Source organism: Canis aureus, chromosome 35, assembly GCF_053574225.1.
Source record: "Canis aureus isolate CA01 chromosome 35, VMU_Caureus_v.1.0, whole genome shotgun sequence".
Taxonomy (NCBI): Eukaryota; Metazoa; Chordata; class Mammalia; order Carnivora; family Canidae; genus Canis; species Canis aureus.
The window spans coordinates 27,860,410-27,887,659 of NC_135645.1; the positions used below are offsets into that span (position 1 = coordinate 27,860,410).

The 27,250-nt window shown below is 33.1% G+C and overlaps 1 non-coding gene across 1 annotated transcript; it reads right to left on the bottom strand.

Moving 5' to 3' along the window:
* Positions 1–14,755: 14,755 nt before the first annotated feature.
* On the bottom strand, positions 14,756–14,860 carry LOC144305645 (U6 spliceosomal RNA). Its single transcript, XR_013372663.1, has one exon. It is a non-coding gene; the product is annotated as a U6 spliceosomal RNA (small nuclear RNA).
* Between the last annotated feature and the right edge of the window lie 12,390 nt (positions 14,861–27,250).

Genomic DNA, 27,250 nt, shown 5'->3' on the forward strand with positions numbered 1-27,250 from the left:
ATGCATTTACTAATGATTTTTTTTCTGTCAAAGTTTATGTTTAGGGATATGTAGCTTTAAGAAAATATTATCTTTGAGACATCTTTATTATTCAAGTAGGTATTTAAGAGGCAATCAATAAAAAAAGAGGCAATTAATATGTAATAATAGTGATTTACTTTTTAAAAAGACAGAAAATTATATTTCTACTTTTTTTTTTTTTATATTTCTACTTCTTTGCACACTGGAGACTGATATCATACACAAATTGTTGCATGCAAAATGCCATCAGTTTATTAATGAACTAAATTAATCTAATTTTAGTTTGAAAAGAATAGTTTTGACATTTAGAGAGACCTTTCCACATTTGTTTCCTATCAACTTCCAACATTCAGCAAGTGGTCTATTTTTGAAAGTCAAATTTGACATAAGCCAACAGATTTCATTTCAGCCTGTTGTAATGACATATTATGATCCACACATCATATTTACAACAAAACAAAATAATGTTGAAAACAAAATATTGTCTTTCATTCTACCCACTTTTAAGGCTTCAAATTTCATTTGTAGCTTAAAGGTCACAAGGTCCCTTTCTCCCTCCCTCCCTCCCTTCCTTCCTTCCTTCCTTCCTTCCTTCCTTCCTTCCTTCCTTCCTTCTCTTTCTTTTTTTTCTATTTTTTTTCCACTTCCAAACTAATTTGAAGTAGTCTATCATCAAACTTCCACATAAAATTGATCTAGCAATATGGATAAGTTAAACGGTCATTTTATAAAAAAGAACATTGAAAAATAGTTTTGAGATTACTTGCTATTTAAAATATAAAAATACTTCCTCTATAGATTATTGTAATAATTAAATAAAATCTATCAAATAAAACACTGTATGTTTCTTACAGATCTTTCAAACACAAAACGACATAGATGCTTGTATTAAGTATCTATACAGGGAGGAATATCTACAGCTTAAGCTGAAGCAGTTAACAACTTATCTTTATGTTTTATGTCAAACTTCCTAGAAGAAAAGGCAAAAATGAAAATGAAAGGTTACATAACCTCAATTGTATGCCAAAAGAGAAAAAAGGAAAAAAAAAAAAAAAAAAGGAAAAAAAAAAAAAGAAGCCAAGCAGAGGCAACACCTTGATTAAGACAGGTTTTTTTTTTTTTCAGGTAAACTCTGGAAAGAATTAGCAGTGGAGGACTTTTTATATAAGATGCATTGGAAGATATTCCAAAGTATATAATTGTTAAGAACATTTTTAGCAACAAAAGCCAAAAGTACCTACATTTATGTATGTTTTTTTGTATAGATTCTTTGTGAAAACTTTAATAGTATATCAAAGAAGAACATGAGAATATGAATGTTAGCATCACATAGATCTGGACTAGTCCTGGCATTGCCTACTACTAACTAATAATGATCAAATTAATCAATTCTCTAGTCCTCTGCTTTTGTTTTAATTTTTTTTTTTGCTTTAACTTCAAAATAGGGAAAATTGAACTTGTTCTTGCATTCCACTCTTTCAATAAAATTTTATCTTAAAGTCATATTTTATGATTAATACTCTCATTTATCATGATAGCATACCTTTCTAATGATATAGTAACAATGTTAATATTCATATATTAATGTATGTATTGTATATATTATATAAATATGTATTTATATATATTTATATATGTATTGATATAAATTTGAAAAGAATATCATATGGTGATCCATAATATCAGTAGTTTTATATCTTCCATATTTTTATTGTATATATTGCATATATCAATATATAATATTGCATATTATTTAAATATTACCATGTTAATAATCATATATTAATTAACCATAAGCTTATCTTTAAAGCAAACTTAAATACAAAATAATTTCTTTTGTATCATTAATGTTAACATATTAATTCACATTGTTAACATTGCTTTTTTTGATAAACATTACATGTGAATAAACTTTATTTGGAAGTACAGGTATTAGTGAATAGATGTAATAAGATTTGTGCTTCATAATTAGTTCATGCACTCATAACTAATTATCACTTAATTCTAGGAGATAGACTTAGGTAAAATTCTGTTTGCCATATTTTATTTTAGAGTGTAAGCACTAAGAAACATTCAAATAAACAAGTTGATAGAAATGAAAGGGATTTCTTTCTAGCAGCATCACATAATTCTCTGAATTTCTTCCATGACTTTTTCCAAACTCACATATTAGTTTATCAATGAATATTATTTTTTTATATTTTGAGTTGAAGTATAATTTACAGATTGTAACATTTCACTGGTTTTAGTGTTTAATTCTGTGTGTATTGAAAAACATGTGCTATCATGTAACCACCACGAGACATAGAATAACTTTATCCTTCACTCCCACAAATTTCCTTTTGCAGTTTGGCAGGTAAAAGGTTCTAATCACAGCTTCTGACAATAACTGATCTGTTTCTTTATGTAAAGTTTTGCCTTTTCCTAAATGTCATATAAATGGATCAGACCATACGCAACCATTTTTAGTCTGACTTCGTCATTTAACACAATATATTTGAGATTCAGTTATGTTGCATGTATCAGTAGTTTGCTGCTTCTGTTATTGAGTGATCATATTTTATGAATGTACCTTAATGGTCTATCCATTAACAAGTTGAAAGGTATTCAATATGTTTGTAGTTTTTAGCAATTATTAGTAAATCTGCTATAAACATTGTCATACAGGTTTTTTTGTGTTCATGAAGTTTCATTTCACTTGATTAATATTTAGAAGAGGAATTGTTAGGTCATATGTTAAACGGATGTTTAACCTTTAATTAACATTTAAATTGTTTTCAAAGTGTCTGTATTATTTTGCATTCCAATTAGCAACGTATGAGAGTTTTAGTTACTCTACATCCTTGACAGAGTTTGGCAAAATTGTTGGAAATCAGTTGACCATATGTATGGATTTATTTCTATCCTCTTTATTCTGTTTTATTGATCTATATGTCTATCCTTTTGCCAATACAAACTGTCTACTATAGGTCTCCATTATGTCTTGAAATAATGTAGTTTAAGACCTATAACTTTTTTCTCAATATATTTTGCCTATTGTAGTTCCTTTAGAAGGAATTATTAATTTCTATAAAAAGAAATTCAGCCTACTTTTTTTATTGGCATTGTGATTATCTATATTTCAGATTGGTGAAATTTTCATCATCACAATGTGGAGACTTTCACTCCATGAACATAGTACATATCTCCATTTAGTTAGGTCTCTAGATTTTCTTTTTTTTCAGTGTTTTTTACTTTCCAGCATACAGGTCTTTGTACATATCTTAATAGGCTTATAACTATTTAATATTTTTTTGTATTATGGAAAATGATACATTAAAATTTTTAATTTTCAATTAATAGTTAAAAATTGATTTTGGCATAATGACCATGCATTCTGTGACATTATTAAATTTATTTATTAGTTAAATAACTTTTTTTGTAGATTTTGTGGTATTTTCTACATAGACATGTTACCTGTGAATAGAGGATTTTGGTTTATTTTTTCTTTCAAGTATGTACTCTTTGTATTTATGTTTCTTGCTGCATTGCACAGGCTAGGACCTTCAGTATGAGTTTGAAGAGTAGATATTCTCATTTCTTTCTAAGCTTCGGGAAAAATCAATTCATTTTTCAACTTTAGTTGTGACATTCACTGTAGAATGTGTGTGTGTGTTGTTTTTGATACTGTTTATCACATTGAGGATATTTTATTTAATGCCTCGTTTGCTTAGACTGTTTGTCATGCATAAATGCTGAGTTTTGTTTGAGAACTTTGCTGTATCTATTAAGATATGGGTTTTCATTTTTGTCTGTTCATATGGTAGGACACATTGTTTGATTTCAAATGATAAACCAGCTTTACATTCCTGGGATAAAATAAAATTATATTATACTTTTATTGTACTTTTACATATTGCTCGATTTTATGTTTTATATATTGTATTTTAGTGAAGAATTGTGTATGTGTTTTCATCAGGGACATTAGTCTGTAAATTTTTTCCTTCACTAGGTCTTTGAGTTTTGAATTAAGCAAATGGTAGTCTGCTGAAATAATTTGAAAAAGAGTTTTACCTCTTTTGTTTTCTGGAAAATTTTGTATAGAATTAGTATTATTTTTTCTTTAAGCCTTTGGTAAAATTAGGTTAAAAAATGGGCAGAAGACATAAATAGACATTTCTCCAAAGAAAACATACAGATGACCAACAGACACGTGAAAAGATGCTCAACATCTCTCATCATCATCAAAACTACAAAGAAATATCACCTCACACCTGTCAGAATGACTAAAATCAACACAGAAAAGAACAGGTAGTGGTGAAGATGTGGAGAAAGGGGAACCCTCTTGCACTGTTGGTGGGAATGCAGACCTGGACAGCCACTCTGGAAAACAGTATGTAGAATCCTCAAAAAGTTAAAAATAGAATTGCCTCACAATCCAGCAATGGCACTACTAGATAGTTACCCCCAAAATATAAAAATGCTAATTCAAAAGGATACAACGCATCCCAATGTTTATATAGCATTATCTACAATCACCAAATTGTGGAAACAGCCCAGTATCCATAAACTGATGAAAAGATAAAGGAAGAGATGGTAATGGAATATTACTCAGCCATAAAAAAAAGAAATCTTGCCATTTACAACAACATGGATGGACCTGGAAGATACAATGCTAAGTTAAATAGGCTAGTTAGAGAAAGACAATAAATAAAAAAAATTTGGTAAAATTCAACAGAAATTCCAGAAATTTTCTTAGCTTGAACATTTTAAACTACGCATACAATATATTTAATTAGTATAAATTATTTAGATTATTACTGTTCTTGAATGATGATTACTAGTTTGGATCTTTCAATAATTATACCATGTAATCTAAATATTCAAATTTATGGACATAAATTTACAATATTTCCTTATTATCCTTTTAGAATTGGTAAAGTATAATGTGATTTCTCCTCTTCCTAATATTTGTAATATAGTATGTAGAATTCTTAGTCACTATGATGGAAGTTTTCCTAGTCACTATGATGAAAGTTTTATCAATTTTGGTGATTTTTTGGGGGATCCTTAGGTGGCTCATCAGTTTAGCACCTGCCTTTGGCCCAGGGCATGATCCTGGTGTCCTGGGATTGAGTCCCGCATCAGGCTCCCTGCATGGAGCCTGCTTCTCCCTCTGCCTGTGTCTCTGCCCCTCTCTCTGTGTGTGTCTCTCATGAATAAATAAAATCTTTTAAAAATTTTTGGTAGGGGATCCCTGGGTGGCGCAGCGGTTTGGCGCCTGCCTTTGGCCCAGGGCGCGATCCTGGAGACCCGGGATCAAATCCCACGTCAGGCTCCCAGTGCATGGAGCCTGCTTCTCCCTCTGCCTATGTCTCTGCCTCTCTCTCTCTGTGTGTGACTATCATAAATAAATAAAAATTTAAAAAAATAAAAAAATAAAAAAATAAAAAATTTTGGTAATTTTTTTCAAAGAATCTGTTTTTGGTTTCATTGTTTTTTTTTGTTTGTTTGTTTTCAATTTCATTAATAGACTGTTCTTTAATATTTCTCCCCCTCCTTGTTTTAGGGTTAATTTGCTCCCATTTCCTTCTAGATTTTAAAAAAGCTTAGGTAGTTAATATGAGGCCTCTCTTCTAAGTAAGCATTTGTTGCTGTCATTTAACTTCATACCACAAATTCTAATACATTGCACTTGTACTTTTGTGTAATTCAAATATAATATTCTTTTCTATTTACTTTTTGATCAATGAGTTATTTAGAAATATATATTTTTAATATATGGGAGCTTTTAAATATCTTTCTATTGTTAAGATATAGTTTAATATGTTATTGTCAGTGATTTAATGACCTTCTCTGGTTCTTAAACCTTTCCCCTGTGAGTTAGTGACAGACTGGCCAATGCATCTAAGGAATATCACTTCTGAAGCTACACTCCACGCTACAACAAGCAGACATAAAGAAATATTGTGAGGAGTCACTCAATACACCTTGACTTCTTGTCAATATATACCAGTAAATCTTTCTTCAGTCTTCTCATAAGCAATTGTGAATGACCTAAAACCCAGATCTGGTCTTTTGGAAGAAACAGAAAATGAATGTTTTCACATCCTAGTGGAAAGAACAGTCATGTGTTGATAACAATAGGGCAATGATACCTAAAGGAATTTGTTCTTTATTCTTGGATTCATCTCTCTCAGTTAAAGAGGCATAAATAATACTCAGAGTACTGGTACATTGTCCTACTTCTAGAACCAAAGCAGAAGTTCTTACTCCCATCCCTTGAAAGCAGATGATCTTTAACAGGAAACCACTTCCACCCAAGTTCCTTGGGACAATATCATAGATTATTATGCTTTGACCTGCATTCTTTGTTACTTATTTTCTTTAAAAATGGTTTCAGGAAATTATAATTTTATTATGCATAAGATTTCTAATCCAACATAATTTTTGCCTCCTTAGTCACTTTTTGCTTGAATTTACTAGCTGGCTATAATCACTTATGTACTGGCTAAAGCATATAGCCAAGCTGACTATTAGATTTGATCCATTTTCCTTTAAGACACATAGTTTTTCTCAATTCCAGTTCCTTGTATTGTATCATTAATGTCCCGGGTATCTAGACTCAGTCATTAAGGATAACTTTATCTATCTATTTATCTATCTATCTATTATCTTTTTTTTAATTTATTTTTTATTGGTGTTCAATTTACTAACATACAGAATAACACCCAGTGCCCGTCACCCATTCACTCCCAACCCCCGCCCTCCTCCCCTTCTACCACCCCTAGTTCGTTTCCCAGAGTTAGCAGTCTTTACGTTCTGTCTCCCTTTCTGATATTTCCCACACATTTCTTCTCCCTTCCCTTATATTCCCTTTCACTATTATTTATATTCCCCAAATGAATGAGAACATATAATGTTTGTCCTTCTCCGACTGACTTACTTCACTCAGCATAATACCCTCCAGTTCCATCCACGTTGAAGCAAATGGTGGGTATTTGTCATTTCTAATAGCTGAGTAATATCTATCTATTATCTATCTATTATCTATCTATCATCTATCTATCTATCTATCTATCTATCTATCATCTATCTATCTCATCTATCATCTATTTATTCACCTCTTAAAGATTTTATTTGAGAGAGAGAGAGAAAGAGACAGAGAGAGCAAAGGGGGAGAGAGAGGGAAGACTCTCAAGCAGACTCCACAATGAGTAAAAGTCCCTCGCGGGGCTGGATCCCACAATCCTGAGATCATGACCTGAGCTGAAATCAGTTTGGATGTTTAGTTGACTGAGCTACTCAGGTGCCCTCCATTAAGTGACACTTTAGATGGAGAATACCACAAGTGAGATTTTCTGGGTATGAATTTGGTTGTTTCTGTGATTTTCCTCAGTATACCACCAGATTCAAATCCTCTAGATTTACTCTGTGCTTTGGTTGGGGGCTCATTGCTCGAGAATTTGCTTTAGTCTTTATGAGCTGACTCTTTAGAAAGATCCTCTCTGCTTTCTCTTGTCTTGCTGCTAGTGGTAGACTGCTATTGCATATTTTCTGGTGCTTGCTAGGCAATTTGGGGTAATGTGAGAGGAACAGAGTATTATCTGTTTCATTCAGCCTAAATTGTATTCACAGCCCATGTCTCGGAGTCTTGGCAAAGGAGCTTTAATTTCCCCTGCACCTATAGAATGGTTGAATATCTCTAATTATCTGGTCCAAAGAGGGTTTCCTGCCTCTTTCCAAGGAGCAGAAGTGTTTTATGTTATTCTTTTTTCTGCCAGTCAAATAGATCTTTCTACACTGATGTTAGGGTGATAGAGTTTGCTGCCTCGTGCTTTAAGGCTCTATAGGGAAGATGTGAGTGAAGGAAATGGGGTCGAGCTTGTTCTTTCCCCCCCAATTGGCTGATGCTCTTTTCTCTCAGGTCTGCACCAAGAGGGATTACCCATGTTTCTTGTAAATTGTGATGTTTTGAGAAGAGGTGTGTGAATTTCCCTTTTGTCTATGCCTCCAAGGATTTCTAATCTCTCATGCTAGCCTGTGTTCAACCTTTAGCAATTTATTAACAATTTTAAATGCAGTATTCTTATCAGCTTTTTAAAAAGATTATTCATTCATTCATTCATTCATTCATTCATTCATCAGAGACACAGAGAAAGGCTGAGGGAGAAGCAGGCTCCTCACAGGGAGCCCAATGTGGGACTCCATCCCAGGACCCCAGGATCATATCCTAAGCAGAAAGCAGATGCTCAACCACTGAGCCACCCAGGTGTTCGTATTCCTATCAGATTTTTTTGGTGCCTGGCATCTCTTTCTCCAGTGCTTTGCCCCGGATGAGTAATGCTTGCATTCCACCTCTCCTTCATAGAATATGCCTTTATTTCAATTTCTGGAAAGATTTCTTCTTAAGACTTTAAGTCTCTAATGAGTTAAGGAAATGTCATGATTTTGTGGAGTATCTAAATTTGTGCATTGTGGGAGAAATGCTCTTTTTAGTGCTCAATTATTAATTTTAATAATAGCTGACAATTTTTTAGGTCCCTCTGCAAAATATTTTAAAAGCAATAAGTGAACATTATCCTATTTGGGAAATTATTTTAATCAATAGTTTACTCTTCATATTCTATTTCTAAATATAAACACAAGTTTTTTGAAATATTCTATTTGGGATTTTGTAGGATTAATGGTCAGTGGCAAATTCTGCTTTTTTTCTTCTCATAATATGGGAAAAATCCATTGTGAAAGAGCAAAGAAAATAGGAGAATGAGCATAGATGCTTAAAGAAATAACAATTTTAGAGACTATCATATTGAAGGTTGTGTACCTAGAGTTGAATCCTTTAAAATTATGCAAGACTCACTTTCTTTAGAAATCTTTCCATACCTCTAGAGATGAAACAACCCATTTTGGAGAGTCATGAGTTAATTAATGCAAAGTTTGAGCCAAACATCTGGCACATCATTAATTATGAATAAATATTTGCAATTTTTATTATGAATAAACCAGTGCAAGGGTAGATTAGAATGTCAAGGATGGAGAAGGTGAAATGGTGAAATAACATAATTATGCAGCATTCTGATGATATAGATTAATTTAATTACACAGTTGAATACTACTGGAGAAATAATTATTGAATTACCATTACAATTTTTTTTCTATCTTCTGAAGTATCCAGAATAGGTTCATGGCAGATAAATCATACTTGATGTTACTAGAAGTTATCAAAGACAAAGATATTCAGTGTTGCTCACTGAAGTGATGTTTATATTTTCTGAGTAACAGGTTGTAGAAAAATAAATAATGTTGCTTTTTGAAAGTCAAGGATCTCGAATTATATACTTGTTTTACTAAGAGACTATTCCATTTATTCATAAGTATTGGACAGATAGATACCTTCAAAGGACTGAAATATTTAAAAGTTATTCTCCTTTCATGCATGTATCCAAGTAGTTACTTAACTGAATCCCTGAAATAATCATTATAAATGATGAAAAAGTTGACCTTGGGGTAGATGATGTTGTGAAAAACCATAAAACCGTTTTCCATCTTTATATGACTCTTATAATTGAATCAATTTTGAGGAAGTATACATCTCAGAATATTCATGAATAAGTTAACTGCAAAAATATTCATTCAAATTAAATAATAATATATAATTGGTAGAATGGTGAAGTACTATCCATCTAAATGTTCATATAAGTCTTTCAAAGACTGTGATTTCAATATGGACATAATACATTTATGATCCAGTTCACTTGTTTAATGAGATAATTTCTGGAGTATGTGATTAGGGATGCATCACTGGTATTTAAAAGGCTCCTTATCTTTCCCAAACACTTAATTATAATGACCCAGTGGCCTTTCCATAAATACCTATAAGAACCTCAGCTGTATGATGTTCTAAATTATCAACTACTTGTAGCCCCTCCTTCTTAAGTTAAAATCTAAGTTTATATTAAGCTAGTTCATTTAGTCACCCCGGTTAGAGTCCTCCAATTCTCTTTGCAAACTACTCTTCTTCACCATTGCAGCATATACATACAATAAGGCATTAACTTCTATTAATTTTTACTATCTGGATATTTTTCATAGGCCATTATTCTTCATTGGCCTACTATTGAATTAAATTATACCCGCGACAATCTTATTTGGCATACTGAAACAAATATGTTTGCTCTGTAGTTTCCTTGCACCAGAATTTATTTATTTATTCCATAAGCCCAAAAAGCATGATTACATTATTGTGCCTCTGAATTGCTGTGTGATAGGAAGAGAATGGACAATCCCACTATAGATGTAACTAGTTTTGTAAGCATTTCTGCCCTCCACAGATAAATTTAATTCCTACATTTTCTGTTTTTATTCTATTTCATGTACATTTCTATTTTCACAGTTTCTAGTTCAGATTGAATTTAGAATACAAGGTCTTGAGAGATAAATTTTCCTTGTTTTGATCCTCAATGCAGAACAAAGTAACTAATAAAAATAATCATTCTTTATTTACTTTTTAAAGTTTTTATTTAAATTCTAGTTAGTTAACATATAGTGTAATATTAATTTCAGGACTAGAATTTAGTGATTCATCATTTACCTACTGACACCTGGTGCTCATCACAAGTGCCCTCCTTAATACTCATCTTCCATTTAGCCCATTCCTCTGCCCACTGCCTCTCCAGAAACCCTCAATTTGTTCTCTAAAGTTGTGTTTATTTTAAGGTTTGCCTCTCTCTCCCCCTTATTTTCTTTCCCCTATGTTCATTTGTTTTTTTTCTTAAATTCCACATATGAATGAAATCATATATTTGTCTTTCTCTGACTTCTTTCACTTAGCATAATAAACTCTAGCTCCATCTGTGTTGTTTTGCTCTTTTTTCTTTTCTAAAAAATGAAAGAGAAACAGTGTTATAAATAGTGATTTCCAATGAATATCAAAAATATTAATGAGTAATTTTCAGATAACAGGCTTCAATGTGAATATACACTATCTTCAATAAGAATAGATTTATTATACATGCATATTTTAATATTAATGGAAAATATTTAGATTTCACACCTTAAATTTTGCCATTATTGCATATATTCATGATTTAAGACAAGGAATGACAATGTAGAGCCCACACTATAGCTCACCTCCTATTTTGTAAATAAAGTTATATATAACCATCCTGCTTTCATGCACAGTTGGGTAGATGGGATAGAGACCTCTGAACCAACAAAGTGTAAAAATATTTTTTAACTAGCCTTTTACAGAAAAATTGTGATGACCTTTGATCTAAAATCTTGCTCTGGAACGTAAAAGCTGAGTGATTCCTTGAGGAATGGGGATAATTCTTAGTTTTTTCATTTGCAATTGTTGGGTTTATACAAAAGACGCTCTTTTTTTCTTATGGTACCTTTCTAAAAGTCACTTTCCATTAGGATCTCAAGGAAGGCAGAAACATGTTAAACATAAGTTTAGTTCAGTTGGTTTTAAAGAGTTTTTAAAGAAGAGTTCAACATTGTCCCTGAATGCACTCAAGTGATCTCAAAGAAGACAACAAATCTTATGTTATCACCTAATAATATAGTGGGCAAATCAATTTCTACAGAATGACAAGTATAGACACAACAGACTCACATGAGCACGCATGCACACACACACACACACACACACACATTCAGGCACATTTTTTCCCTATCGACAATGAGTCCTAAGGAAGTTTTCCTGTCTGTATTCTTGCTTTTTACTCAGGTATTCATGACATCCCACAAAAGCACAGCATCCCAAAAGAAATGGGAAAGCTAAATCAAACTTGATACTAAACCAATGATCTCCATCCATGCAGCATTTAATTTTCAAGACAGAAAAAAAAGTTTATAATTTCTTAGTAAGATTCAGAGGCCCCCCACCTGAATTCAACTCCAATCTTTCAAGTTTAATGCAAATATGAGCATCTAAAATTCTATGAGTTTAAGTGGTTTTGAGTTCTGTAATGAAAAGTTTGAACATTGTTCTCAGAGGAAACACTTCCTGGCAGAGCTTCAAGGAAAGAATATGTGATTGCAGGGAGATTAGAAATTCTTATTGCATTAGGTTTTCATCATTCTGTGGGATAGGCCTGATGTCAGTGCTGTGTCAAGAAGAGGGACAGATCTGTATCCACAGCTTTTGAGAAAGCTTAAGGTGGACGAGGCTGTATACCTTTAACATAGTAATATGTTACTTTTTTAGGTAGCAAATATAGTAGCAATATCAAAGCCCAATTTTTTATTCTGTCATAGTTAAAACATAGGGTGTGCTTTTATTTATTATCATTTGGATAGACATTGGCTACTTTCAGTTTTATTAAAGAATGTAGTGAGTATAAATAAAATACCAAGCAATTTTTTCCATCTTGAAAAAAAAAAGGTATATTTTCACTGGTGGTTTTTAAAAAAGGGAACACTCTCAAGATTGATCCATTAGCAAATAAGGCAATATAAACGATGCAATGATATTCTGCAACTGCTTTCCTGTCTTTAATTTGAGAGACCCTAAATTGAAGGCATATATTCCATATGTTTTCAAAATGAATGAAAATATTTATGCATTTAACTAAGTGTAGTCTCCTTATACAATGTTATTAAACAATAAGTCTACCGATTTTTATGTGAAGAAACACTTTTGGTCATTTTATTATTGTAAAACAGATAGTATTTAACATCTCTAATATACAGAAACATGGTTTTCTTCTTATTTCTTTCTATTTGATTAGTTTCGTATGTTTCAAGTTTATGGAAGAAATAAACTAAGATATTAGTACACTTTTATTAATGCCATTTTTATCAATATAGTGTGCTTATTTGTTTTAAATAAAGTTTACTAATACAGGGCACACAAAGATACTATGAATATTTAACTTCAATATTGAGAGACCCTAAAGAAAAGTGATGCATAAATCATTGTGTCAAGGAGGAAAACTGGGATTCAGCCTACAGTAAATCCAGGGCTTATGTTTTTCCGGTTCTGTGATTATGTCCCAGCTGAATTACTTACTGTGTGATGGAATGGCTTCCAGGGGAAGTATGGTACATACAACCAACTTACCTTACCCTTTTCTCTATCAAAGAATTATTTATATGACTATTTTCCAAATATGGCAGAGGGATAGAGTTGAGGGGAGTCTTAAGAGAAAATTTGCTTACTACTTGGAATTTCATTGTCTTTGTAACTTCTACTTAACTTGAATCTTCCAATTCTGATACATATTTGATTGGAAAGGCTTACTATAATGAACAGCAAAGATGACAGGAAAGGTAAAGAGGTTGTATTTCTTTAGTATGTGATAAGGAATCTCTACACATCTGAACAAGGACATGAAACAACACAAAGTGTATTTGATAGAGTGATGAAGAAAAGTATTATCATTCATAATGGAAGAGTACCTGAATTCATCCAAAAGAGAAGTATTTTGATAAATTATTGGATTATGGACAAAGGAAAATTGGGCCTTTGAGTTATAGTTGTACAATACACATGCTGGAGAACCTTTTTGGAGAATGCCAAAAAGAAAAAATTCTACAATTATGAAAATATAATATAAAACATAAATTATGGAACTTGAATTGCTGGTTCAAATATTATCCATATTTGAATGATTTCAATATATAGTACCAAAGTCTCCTTGCAAAATACTATACTGATCACATTCCAATCATTAGTGATGGCCGATCATTTCCAAAACACTGTGTATACTACTTCAATTAATTAAAAAAAATTTAATCTATTTTTTCTCTTTCATTTTCTTGAAATATAACTAACCTATATCATTGTGTATTGGTTTAGATACTTATATTAAAATGATTTTGGTATACTTTCATATACATGTGATTTCCTTGTTTCAAAAAAACCTATTCATATATTTTTTCCATCAGGATTTTGATACTTAGCCACTGATTTGCAATAATTTTTTTTGTAAAAATACTTATTATTTATGTGTACTTTATGACCTTATGAATTAATATAAATAAAATTATTTTTTAAATTATGTGGTAGAGAGGTTAAATAGAAAATAATATTGCCTCTACCCATATTAGTTAGTTTTAATTTTGGCTGCATATATCTAAAATAACTCCAACACTGACTGTAGAGAGTTTAATTTCTCTGCCATGTGTAAAAGTACTGGCATAGATATGAAAGCGTGGTGGCCCTACATGTTTGTAAGAAACTTAGACTAAATTCGATGGTCTGTTGTGTCATTTAAAGACAGTGACCTGGGCTTAGTTGATTCAAGATGTCTTTTGAGGCTCTAAATTAATAACTTGGTGCATTGACTTACTTGATTTTTGCATACTTTGTATAAACTACTTGGTCACACTATATTTTCTTTATATATAAAGTTGCAGTCACATGTGTGGTAGAGAGAAGGGCAGGATTCTTTCTTTCTTTCTTTCTTTCTTTCTTTCTTTCTTTCTTTCTTTCTTTCTTTCTTTCTTTCTTCTTTCTTTCTTTCTCTTCTTTCTCTTCTTTCTCTTCTTTCTCTTCTTTCTCTTTCTTTCTTCCTTTCTTCCTTTCTTCCTTTCCTTTCCTTTCCTTTCCTTTCCTTTCCTTTCCTTTCCTTTCCTTTCCTTTCCTTTCCTTTCCTTTCCTTTCCTTTCCTTTCCTTTCCTCTCCTTTCTCCTTTCTCCTTTCTCCTTTCTCCTTTCTCCTTTCTCCTTTCTCCTTTCTCCTTTCTCCTTTCTCCTTTCTCCTTTCTCCTTTCCTTTCCTTTCTTTCTCCTTTCCTTTCCTCTTTTAAAAGATGGAATGCTTCACAAGTTTGAGTGTCATCCTTGTGAGGGGCCATGCTAATCCTCTCTGTATCATTCCAGTTTTAGTGTGTGTGCTGCCAAGTGAGCATACCACTGGGTAATTTCTATTGTCAACCATTGTTCTTCATGAGGTGGCATTTAAAATGCAACAGAGACCAATACACGGATCAGCACTTAAAGGGATGAGCAAGAAACTTTGGTCTATAGATGCAATTCCTTGATCAAGTGAGTTAGGCAATGTTGAGGGCTGTGGTTTTCATCCTTGCAGAAAATATGGGTCTTAAAAGCTGAGAGCGTCACTGTTAGAGGGCTTTGTTGAAGAAATAAAAGATAGCTTTCATTAAAAAGAAAAAAAGTTGTGATAAATTTGCTAATATTAAAACAAATTATTTTTATAGCCCACTTAGGAGTGGGTGAATCTAAGCTGTTTTTTTTTTTAATAAGTGAATTTGAGTTTCATTGTATCACATATTGTTATGCACAAATGCAATGATTTAAAATAGTTTAAATATTCCAAAATACAGGCACTCAATTTGGCTTTTCATTTGGGCCAGGAGGTGGCTGCTGGGTGCCTCAAAAACAGGCATGCCCAGTATCTAGTGGTGAACAAAGGCCTCAGGATGGGGTCATGGTTCTGAAGCTGAGACCTTAGCTTTAAATATATCTTTATATATCTTTAAATATATTTAAATATCTTTCCCCTGTGTTGGGAAGCTAACCTTTCCTTTCAGTCTATTGTCTTGTCCAATACCTCTCCTGTCCGTATATAAACTGTCTTGTGAAGTCCAGTTCCATAAATCTAGTCTATCTATACATATCTCTGCTGCTTTGTTTCTGGCTCCCCAAGTCCTATCCCCAAAAGAGTAATTTCCCTGGGCAACTGTAGTCTTGTTCTCTTACCATATTTTCCTGAGTTAATTGGGATTGTAGGTAGACTTTTTATCCAGCTCCTTTTGTTCATTAAATCTTGATACTTAAAAGCTCAGACTAGGGAACAAACAATGAATTAATGCACCCATAAAAACTCTGCTTTTAAAAACCTGGTTATCCCAGTATGTTTCCAAAATTTATCTAAAGACCTGATTGATTTATTTCTTCTCTATGGTAACTTTGATATGATGTTTTTCATGGGCCAAAAAGAAAATGTCATGAAAGCACTAGAGGCCATTATTTGAGAAGGGAAGTGAGGAAGGAGATAAGATGGAAAAAAGAAAACTTGCTATAATTCCTCTAAATTCTTTTTTAATATTTTAAAACAAATCTTATATTGATAGCTTTTTTTAAAAATCATTGATAACTTTTTATGGTGAGGATAAGCCTGGATATAAGAAATTGGTATTCAATCAAAATTATTCTGAAATCTTACTCTAAATTTGGATAATATTTCAATAGAAATTTTCAGTACTATTTTTGGTGTCTTTTCTCCTTCATTCTAGATATTTTCTCGTATACCTCCATGGACTAGATGGGTATACAGTAAATATTTATCTTGCCCTCTTATAATTTTTTATGACTATTTTGTTCCATCAGAAGCCAAGTAGAAGGAGAGGATCATTGGCTTTGGCATTTATGAAGAGCACAAGATGACTTGCAAAATACAGAGAAATCTTTGGTGAATATTCTTAAGACTCAAACACCATCTTCAATTTTTTTCAATACTTTTTAAAGATTTATTTATTTATTTATTTATTTATTTATTTATTTATTTATTGGGGGGCAGAAGGAGAAGGAGAGAGAGAATCTTAAGCAGGCTCCCCACTATGCACAGAGCCAGGAGCTCAGCACTGAGCAGGATCTCATTACCCAGAAATCATGAGCTGAGCCAAAACCAAGGGTCCCACACTCAGTGGATGAGCCACCTATGTGCCCCTGTAACTTCAGTATTTTATGATTACCCAACACAGTATTGACTATTCTTTTTTATCCTAATATGACATGACATCCATAAATGAGTGTTATCACTCAATTGTGAATCTGTGAAAAGAGCTAAAGTCACCAATTTTAACCCCAAATCACATTTGTTTTCTGCAACTTCTATTTTTCAGTTATGTACCTTACTCACCAATGCTTAAAACCCAAACTAAGGATATGTTTAAAATGTTTCTTTTTCTTTAGCCCTAAAAACAATTTGTATTCCATCCAAATTTTCTCCTTATAACTAACCCTTTCTTGCCATTTGCATGGTAATTCCTTTAGTCTAGGATTTCACAATCCCACATATCAGCCTCTTAATCTCTATCTAATTATAACTGTTTTCTCTTACCAGTTCTCTTATAATTCTGGAGGCCAGAAGTCTAAAATAGTCTTCAGGATTGAATTTCTTCCTAAGCCTCTAAAGAAGAATATGTTCCATTGCCTTTTCTAGCTTCTAGGGACTGCCTGTGTTCTTTGGGTTGTGGTTCCATCCTTTATCTTCAAAGGAACTAGAGTAGCATCTTCTAAACTCTCTCTCTGCTTCTGTTGTCATAGCAATTTTTCTTTAGTTACGACCTTCCTATCTCCTCTTATAATGACCCTTGTGATCATGTTGGGCTTATACCAATATTCTTAGATAATTATAATATCTCAATATCCTTAACCTAATCACATCCATTTGTGAACTCTTTTTTTTTTTTTTTTTTTTTTTTACATGGAAGATAATATATACTGGTTCTTAGGATTTTTCAGGGCATCATTTAGGAATAGGGACATTATACAATCTAGAACAAAGAGTCATTCCTTCCCTAGAGGGTAAAGTCTAATCTTTTTTATTATACTTCAACCCTTTTATTATACTTCAACAGGGTTATTCTTGCTATCTTCATTGGATAGTTCTATGTATATATCCCTTTTCTTATTCTTTGTCACTTTTATACTGAGGGATATTTTTCAAGACAATAAAGAAAATAAATAGGAAGAACCTATCCATTTTATCACCAAAATAGTGGACTTCACAGTGGGATCATTTTCTACTTATGGGAATTAAAATAAGATATTGTTTGGAAAAATGGGAAAGAGAAACCAAAATGGCCACTAGAAATATTGGGAGAAGGATGATAAGGTCAAGGATATCAACTTGAGAAAAACAAAGGAGATGAATAGAAGGAACTCAGAGAATGACCTGTTTCTTTTTGCCAGCACTTTACTCCACCAACTCATTATTTTTCAAACACCAATTGGTGCAGAATCCTGGTTTACTATAAATTCTCCTAAAACAAGCTGAGGGTTTTTGGATACATTGTGTTATGTGGGTGCATGAAGAGTTACACTGAATGCAGACCATGATGAATTAGACTAATCCTTGGGATACTCCCCTATGAATAGCAACAATGATGGACAGGATTGATAGGTATAGTATCATTCATGGTTCTTAACTCAGAGCACTTTTTGATTTTATGTCTCAGTATTTTCCTACCCAAATACTCTATTGCAGCAATATTGTTATGTAATAGTTCTACAGTGGTAGAAATACTCATTTTTAAAAAATATACACGTTTCTACTGTCCAAATTGTTCTTTCTTTTTTGTCTGCCTATCTTCAATATACCTTCCTAAAAGAATGTCTGTAAGTTCAAGTTTCCTGGACATTATAGTTTGAAATTTTTTTCTAAAATGACTTGTTCAAAAAAATTAAGTTAAATAATAAAATAAAATCATTTGTTAACTTATTCATACCCAATTCAACTATTTCATGACTAGAATGAGTAGAGAGGATATTGTGGAGTTATTTATAAATCTAAAAGTTAAACATATTTTTATCTCATCTCTAGCTCTACCTGGATGACCCCAAAGAGAGAATTAATAAAATTGTTTATGTATATAAATACCATGATACATAAATAATGTCTTTCTTAATAATAAATGAACTTTATTGGAAATGTAGATCAATAAACATTATGGTACTATATGTTTATTGTAAACTTGTAAACTTTATGTTTACAAGATCACTTGTAGTGACAGAACAGCAATTAAAATGACATTTTCTTGGTTATAATGATGGCTGAGAGAATTAGGGGAGATCCAGCTATAACAAAAAAGGTTAAGTGAAACACTTAAAAATGCTAGGGTTGATATAGCACTAAATAATAAAAAAAAATTGGCATTGTGCTTTTTGCTATAACTTTAATCATATTCATATTTGGAAAATTTTTAAATTCTTCATATGAAAAAATGTTTTAATTTTTATTTCCAGGGAGATTATATATATAATTAATTATAATTATCTGTACGATATTCACACTAGAAAAATATTATCTAGATTCTTCATGTTAGAAGTTTATATGCATAAAACTAGCTATCCCTAGGTAATTTTTTTCCATTTAGCCCAGTTTTTTCCATACAGTTGTTGACTCTGTTAATGCACTATTGTTTTTCTAATTACTAAATCTTAAGGTAAACCTTATATTTGAATATTCTATTCAAATCCTTTTCATCCTGGTGCATAACAAACCTCTGGCTTACCTTTCCAGTTCATCTGTTTTCTTCTAAAAGCAAATCCTTGCTGCCATTGGCTTAAATTAATTTGATATCAAGCAACCAAATTCCAGATGTCTAGTTATAATTATATTTTAACTATAATTTAATCCAAAGTTTTCTTATAAATTTGTTGAATTTTCTTTCCTAACATCAAGTCAAATTATAACATTTGCCTAACCGAAAATACTGTGATTACTAGTTGTCTTACCAAAACTCCAAAATCTACAACTGAAGGCTTTTATAATATGCTTTCATAAAATATACCTAAGATATCATCTTTTTAATTTTTACTAAATCTATGTCCCTTACAACTGGAAGATTACACCAATATATTTGAGTATTCATAATGTACCAGGTAAGGTTAATGGCCTTAGCATGACAAATCTCCTATCATATCTACGGTTGACACTAGACTTTGGCATAGAATGTTTAAATTACTTGCACAAAGTTACACAACCAGTTGATGGTAAAATTTGAATTTGGTTCTTGGCATCTGCTTGAAATCCTGTGCCCTTAACCACCAAAGCTTCATAGGTACTGTTAGGCAGATGCAAATTGTTTTGGGACTAAGCACAAAACTACTTCATATAAAAAGCATAATATGTAATTTTCTGTACTTCTTGAAGCACCTTGTTTCATTAGGTATACAATTTTGGCTATTATATTACATGATAAAGACCCTGACTAAGTCTATTTTAGCTTTTAGGAAAGTTTTTTATTGGCTGATGTTGAGTTTTATACATATGCCCTTGCTAGGATTGTATCTATAATGTTTTGGGACACCTGGCTAATTCAGCGAAATAACTCAAAGAAATTGAAACTGCCTCAGTATATACACATACACGCTATTAGACTGATTGACATTTTTCTATTTTCAGATAAGTGTAATGTGTGGATGTAGTATCTTATCATTCTGCCATTAGGTTTAATGATATTGCCACAAAGAATTCGATACTTGTAGAATTATCATGCCAGTATCCTATTTCTTAGCATCTTAATATTCATCAAGGTGTTCCTGTTTCTGTTCCTCTCTCATCCCATAGGATGAGAGTGGAACAGCTGTTGCCAATTCATAGCATATGGACTTATCTTTTTCATTACAATATATTTCCACTTGAGTACATTGGAAGCTCTTACAATGAAGTGTTTTCTTCATAATCCAAATAACTGGAATTTGAAAAGACCTACTAAAAAGAGATGCATAATTTGTCAGTTGCATTTCCTTAAAATGTTCTAGAATTTATAAATGCTTGAAAATATATAATAAGTACTGTTATGTGTTTCCATGATGCTTTAGGAGGAAAAAAAGTTAATTACATATTTACATGGCAAAGCCATATGTTTGATAGCTGACTTTTGGCATGAAAAGGAATCCCTTTGATAATCAATTATTGCTTTATGGAGGTTTGGGAAAAACCTGCATTTGAAAAGGCTGACAAAGGAAATCAGTGATAAACTTCTCATGATGAAAGGCTTTTTCTTCAATTTTACTGTGTCAAAAACATCTTTATTTTTTATTATTTTTATTTTTTTAAAGATTTTATTTATTCATTCATGAGAGACACAAAGAGAGAAAGAGGCAGAGACACAGGCGGAGGGAGAAGCAGGCTCCACGCAGAGAGCCTGATGTGGGACTCAATCCGGGGACTCCAGGATCACGCCCTGGGCTGAAGGCAGAGGCTAGACCTCTGAGCCACCCAGAGATCCCTCAAAAACATCTTTAGCAATGAAATAATAGCAAAGCTTTCCTTTTTGTTAGGTGATCAATAAAGTCTTTTTATAATTAAATTACTTATTTCACATTTTCTAAATGTGAAATCTAAATTTAATATACTCTGTTAAATTTTCAGTCATTTAAGTTTAACAAATTACCACTGAATGCTATCTTGGTATTTATAGCTACAGACAAAATATTTGACATAACCAAACAAATGATAACAAAATCTGCTACTTATAGTGTTTCAAATTAAAATACTGAATTAATATTATTTGACACCAGAATAAGAGCCTCATGAAAGCAAACATATTTGTTTATTTACTGCTATACTCTATGATCTAGAATAAATATGGTGTATTTCGAGAGCATAAATACTTGTTGCATGACTTGGGGATATTGTAGGAATATCATTAAGAAAAGTTAGATCTTGGGGGATCCCTGGGTGGCTCAGCGGTGGCCCTGCCTTTGGCCCAGGGTGTGGTCGTGGAGTCCCAGGATCGAGCCCCACATCAGGCTCCCTGCATGGAGTCTGCTTCTCCCTCCTCCTGTCTCTGCCTCTCTCTGTCTCTCTATCATAAATAAATAAATAAAATCTTTAAAAAAGAAGAAGAAGAAAAGTTAGATCTTGAGTGGTGAATGAATGATAGGCATTTTTGCCCTCTCCAAAGTAAGAACATTTGCCATTCATTAAGTCATTGAGTTTTTTTTAAAAAAGTCCTCTCACTGTATCTTCTTACAGGGTGGGGAATTTATTATTTTTATTAAATACCTTCAGAATCATTAAGACATTTTAAAAAGAGTGTCTATATAATTCTAATCAGTATAATGCATTTTGAATATTTATTTTTTTAAGATTTTCTTTATTTATTCATGAGAGACACAGAGAGTCAGAAACACAGGCAGAGGGAGAAGCAGGCTCTCTGCAGGGAGCCTGATGTAGGACTAGATCCTGAGACTCCAGGATCATGACACCAGCCAAAGGCAAAGGCCACCCAGGTGCCCCTGTATTTTGAATATTTAAATATTTTCAAAATGTTTTGTACAATGTTCTAGTTGTTTATGTTAGGAAAACTGTTTGATTACTTCAAGAATAATTAAAATAGGAATTCGAGTGTCAGCAGTCAGAGGGTGAGAAAAAAATGAGTAAGGAATATTTCTGGGTAAAAATAAGGGATCAGTGTAAAAATATAATATCTTTTGTATGAGCAAGTAAAGCTGTAGAAGAAAATTAAATCAAAATTGCTATAACAAGAATAAGAATTGAAATAACTTACCTTTCCTCATTTTAAAAAGTGAACTATAATCAGGAGCTGACAAAGCAGACTACTGAATAGACACTGGGCTCTTGGAGGGGAGAGCATAGTAGTTCAAAGCATGAACATGTGGTTACCAATGTAGGAGCAAGGACGTGTTTTCCATGAAAAGCTGATTCTGTGACCTAAAAAAGAAAGTAAGAACAACCCTTGAAGGAGAACCTGGGTGGCTCAGTTGGTTGAGCAGCCGACTCTTGATTTCAGCTTAGGTCTTGTCAGGGTTCTGGGATCAAGACCCACATCAGGCTCCTTGATCAGTGGGCAGTTTGCATCAGGATTCTCTTTCTGCCTCTGCTCTCTCTTTCTCTCTCTAATAAATGAATAAATCTGAAAAAACAAACAAACAAACAAACAAACAACAACAAAAAACATCTGAAGACTTCTACCTCAGCCAGAAAATGAATGGATACAAAAATGATTGCAGTTGAGAAGAGCAACTTCTAAAAATAGATATCATTAAGGAATTATGAACACTCCTAAAATCTGCACAGCCAGGGCATTGTTATATACTATTTTCTGTTATGTCTCTTCATGTTAATGTAACCTGTTAACAATTATGCTTGCCGTTGTAGTTATTTTAAGAAATGTTGTACAATGTCAAACTGGTGCTATTTTCTGAAACTAATAACTTGGTTGAGGAAACATATGTAAAAATGCAAATATACAGATATTATACTAAGTAATGATTACCATTTTATAACTAAAGTAATACTTTAGTGATTTTATGAGGTAATACTATTATTCTATGTAATGTTAACTAAGGAATCATACTAAGCATATGTCATACACATATATACATGTCATACACACACAAAAAAACTACGCTCTATGTGTTTTTTGTCTATAAAAATAAAAAACAATTTCAAGTTTTCCAGGCTTGAAGAAATAGGTCAAGTATATTATAAACATAATTTATATTTTTAATTGAATCCAAACTTCTTCCTAAATGTTGTTAGTTCAGAAGAGAAGTGAAAAAAAGCTCAAATAGAGGGATATCAGGAAGGTCAAAATTTGCCCATCTGATTATACCCAACAGATATCAGTACTGGATTTTCCCTTTGTTAAAAAAAATAGACTTTCAGTTAAACTTACCTTTATTTCCATCCCACCCTCAAATCCTCTAAGCCCCAAATTGAAAGAAAGGGAATAAACATAGAAATCCAAAGAGACAAGAAATATCAACACAATTTTGGAAGATGGAAACAACTGAGAAATAGCTGATGGGGCAGTATGGAATCTTTTGAAATGTAAATACTTTCAGGCAGATAATTCAGAGGAGAGGAAAGCTGGTTCTCCCTATAGAAATCAGGAGAAATCAGCAGTATTTCTAGAATCAGAGATAACTGTGTTGCATAGTTTCTCTATAATGTAAGATAGGAATGAAAGACTTATATTAAGTCAGAATGAAAGGTATCAGTTCCCTCTGCAATGCCTATTTCACTTTTGGCTTATCTATTTCTTCTCCATTAGTTTATAAACTCCCAGGGTTACAGAGGCCACATACTCTAGATAGTCTTTCTTCATTGTGATCTGGACAGAACATTGACTGGACAAATGGAAAATAGGTTTAAGAAATGATACATTTAAAACAGTATAGTTAGGGATGCCTGGATGGCTCAGCAGTTGAGCATCTGCCTTCAGCTCAGGGCCTGATCCTGGAGTCCCAGGACGGAGTCCCATGTCTGGCTCCCTGCATAGAGCCTGCTTCTCCCTCTACCTATGTCTCTACCCCTGTCTTTCTCTGTGTCTCTCATGAATGAATAAATAAAATCTTAAAAAAAATTAAAACAGTATAGTTAAAACATGTGTTTATTTCTTATCCCTCTTGAGACAACACTAATAAAAATGTGTGAATAGAATAAATAAATCTAGATTCTCTACATACAAAAAAAATGAAACTGGTGAGGGATTATCAGTGGATAAAATATATTTAGAAATTCTCAAAATAAAGTGGTTTCAGAGGTAGTCATTGTAAACAATGGAGCTAGACAGGGAATAAACATTTGATCGAATTAAAATAGTCTATTGGAAGGAATAAAGTTGTGGGAGTAGAAACAGGCATAACATTTGGAATGGGACCAAAGGAAATTCTACTTTATTAATTTTATTAAAAGTAAACTGAAGCAAGTATAATGGAATTTAAATGACGGTTCTAGGTGTCAGATGCATGTGCTTTATATTATTTATCATACTTTCTCTTTAATAACGAATATATTTAAGTAAATGATAAAGCTAATATGCCCATTTTTTAAAGTAACACAGATAAGTTAAAATAATTTCTAGGTACTATTTGAGTGCTGATGACTTCTAATCTTTTGCCTTCAGCAAACTCTTTCTCCTAAATTGTAGACTCATGCATCCAGCTCCCTAAATTTCCATGTAAGTATATTATAGGCATTTCAAATTTCACATGTGCAAGATGGGGGTGCCTGGGTGGTACAGTCCATTAAGCATCTGATTCTTGGTTTCCACTCAGGTCATGAATTTGAGTGTTGGGCTCTATGCTCGCTGTGGAGCCTGCTTAAGATTTTCTTTCTCCCTCTCCTTTCACCCCTACTCCCCCTCACTCGCAATTCTCTCTCTCAAAAAAAAAAAAAAAAAAAAAGAATCTCTGAGTTTGAGGATATGATAATAGAAACTCCCAAAACTGATTAGCAATTTCTTTGATTCTAAAACAATGTGACTGAAATTAATACAGTATACACTTTATTTAGTTCTCTTTTTTATTATATTTCCTCATTGAAATAGAAACTACACTAAGGGGACACCTGGGTGGCTCAGTGGTTGAGCGTCTGCCTTTGGCTTAGGGCGTGACCCTGGGGTCCTGGGATTGAGTCCTGCATCAGGCTCCCAGCATGGAGCCTGCTTCTCCCTCTGTCTGTGTCTCTGCCTCTCTGTCTTGATCTCTCATGAATAAAAAAAATCTTTTTAAAAAATGAAAAAAAAAAAGAATCTACAGTAGGGTATCTCCATTCTTTTGTGTTTTATCTATACAACAACCAGAACAGTCTGTTAAAACTGAATACATATTACGATGTTCACAACATTTCCATAGTTTCCCAAATCACTCATGGTAAAAGCAAAAACTCTTCACCTGGGCCTGCATGGCCTGTTTCCCATTCCATCTCTGACCATGCTGCGATTCTGTTCCTTGCACTAACCCTGCTCCAGGCGCTGTGGATTTCCTGTAGTTCCCAGACATGCCAGTGAGGCTTCTGCCTCAAATACTTGCACTTACTAGTCTCAGAAAGGATCTCAGAGCATCACCAGATCACCTTCATGTGTATTCTCTTTGCTCAAAAGTCACCTTGTCCTGAAGGTCTTCCTACCACCCCGCCTCCATTCCATATCATCCTCACATGGTGTATTTTGTCTTATTAGCAATTGTCATTGGCTAGTATACTACGAACTTGACTTCGTTCCCTTATTTATTTTCAATTTCCTCATTTAAATGGACACTACATTAGGGAAAAAGATTACAATTTCTACTATGGCTGTTATTACCTCAGCATTTAAAACAATGCTTAGAACATGGCATATTCTCAAAAAGAGTTATGATGAGTAAAATAACTTTTTGATGTATTTATTTTTTACATGTTCTTTTTCATTACTGGTTTTTATTTAAAGTTAGTGAACATACAGTGTATTATTTGTTTCGGGTGTAGAATTTAGTGATTCATCACTCCCATATAACACCTGGTGCTCATTGCAATAGATGCCCCCCCTTAATCTTCATCACCTGTTTAACACATCTCCTGGCCCACCTCCCCTCTGATTTGTTCTCTATGGTTAAGAGTCTGTTTTATAGTTTTTCTTCTTTTGCCCCTCCCAAGTTTATTTGTTTTGTTTCTTAAATTTCACATTTGGGTGAAAACATATGGTATTTGTCTTTCTCTGACTGACCTATTTTGCTTAGCATAAGTTACATCCACATCATTGCAAATGGCATTGGCAAGATTTCATTCTTTTTGATGGCTGAGTAGTATTTCATCATGCACACATGTCAGTGTGTGTGTATCACTTCTTTTTTATTTTTTATCCATTCATCAATCGGTGGAGATTTGGGCTCTTTCCATAATTTGGCTATTATTGATTGTGCTGCTATAAACATCAGGGTGCATATATCCCTTCAAATTAGTATTTTTACATCCTTTGGGTAAATATATAGTAGTGCAATTGCTGGGTTGTAGGGTAGCTCTATTTTTAACCTTTTGAGGAACCTCCACACTGCTTTCCAGAGTGGTTGCACCAGTTTCATCCCCACCAACAGAGTAAGAGGGCTCCCCTTTTTCCACATCCTCACCAACACCTGTTGTTTCCTATGTTGTTGATTTTAGCCATTCTGAACTGTGTGAGGTGACATCTCACTGAGGTTTTGATTTGCATTTCCCTGATAATGATTGATGCTGAGTATCTTTTCATTTGTCTGTTGGTCTTCTGGATGTCTTCTTTGGAGAAAAGTCTATTCATGTCTTCTGCCCATTTTTAAACTGAATTATTTGTTTATTGGATGCTGAGTTTTATAAATTATAGATTTTGGATACCAACCCCTTATTGGATATGTCGTTTGCAAATATCTCCCATTCCATAGGTTGCCTCTTTTGTTTTGTTGATTGTGTCCTCACTATCCAGAAGCCTCTTATTTTGATGAAGTACTAATAGTTTGTTTTTGCTTTTGTTTCCGTTGATTCAGGAAAATATCTAGTAAGAAGTTGCTATGGCTGAGGTCAAAGAGGTTACTGCTTGTGTTCTCTTAAGTTTTTAATGATTTTCTGTCTCCATTAAGGTCTTTCATTTGTGGGACCCCCAGACAGCTCAGCAATTGAGCATCTGCCTTTGGCGTCGGTGTGATCTGGGGTCCTGGAATTGATTCCCTCATTGGGCTCCCTACAAGAAGCCTACTTCTCCCTCTGCTTATGTCTCTATCTCTCTCTGTGTGTCTCTCAGAGGCAGAGGGAGAAGCAGGCTCTTCAAAGGGAGCCTGATGTGGGACTG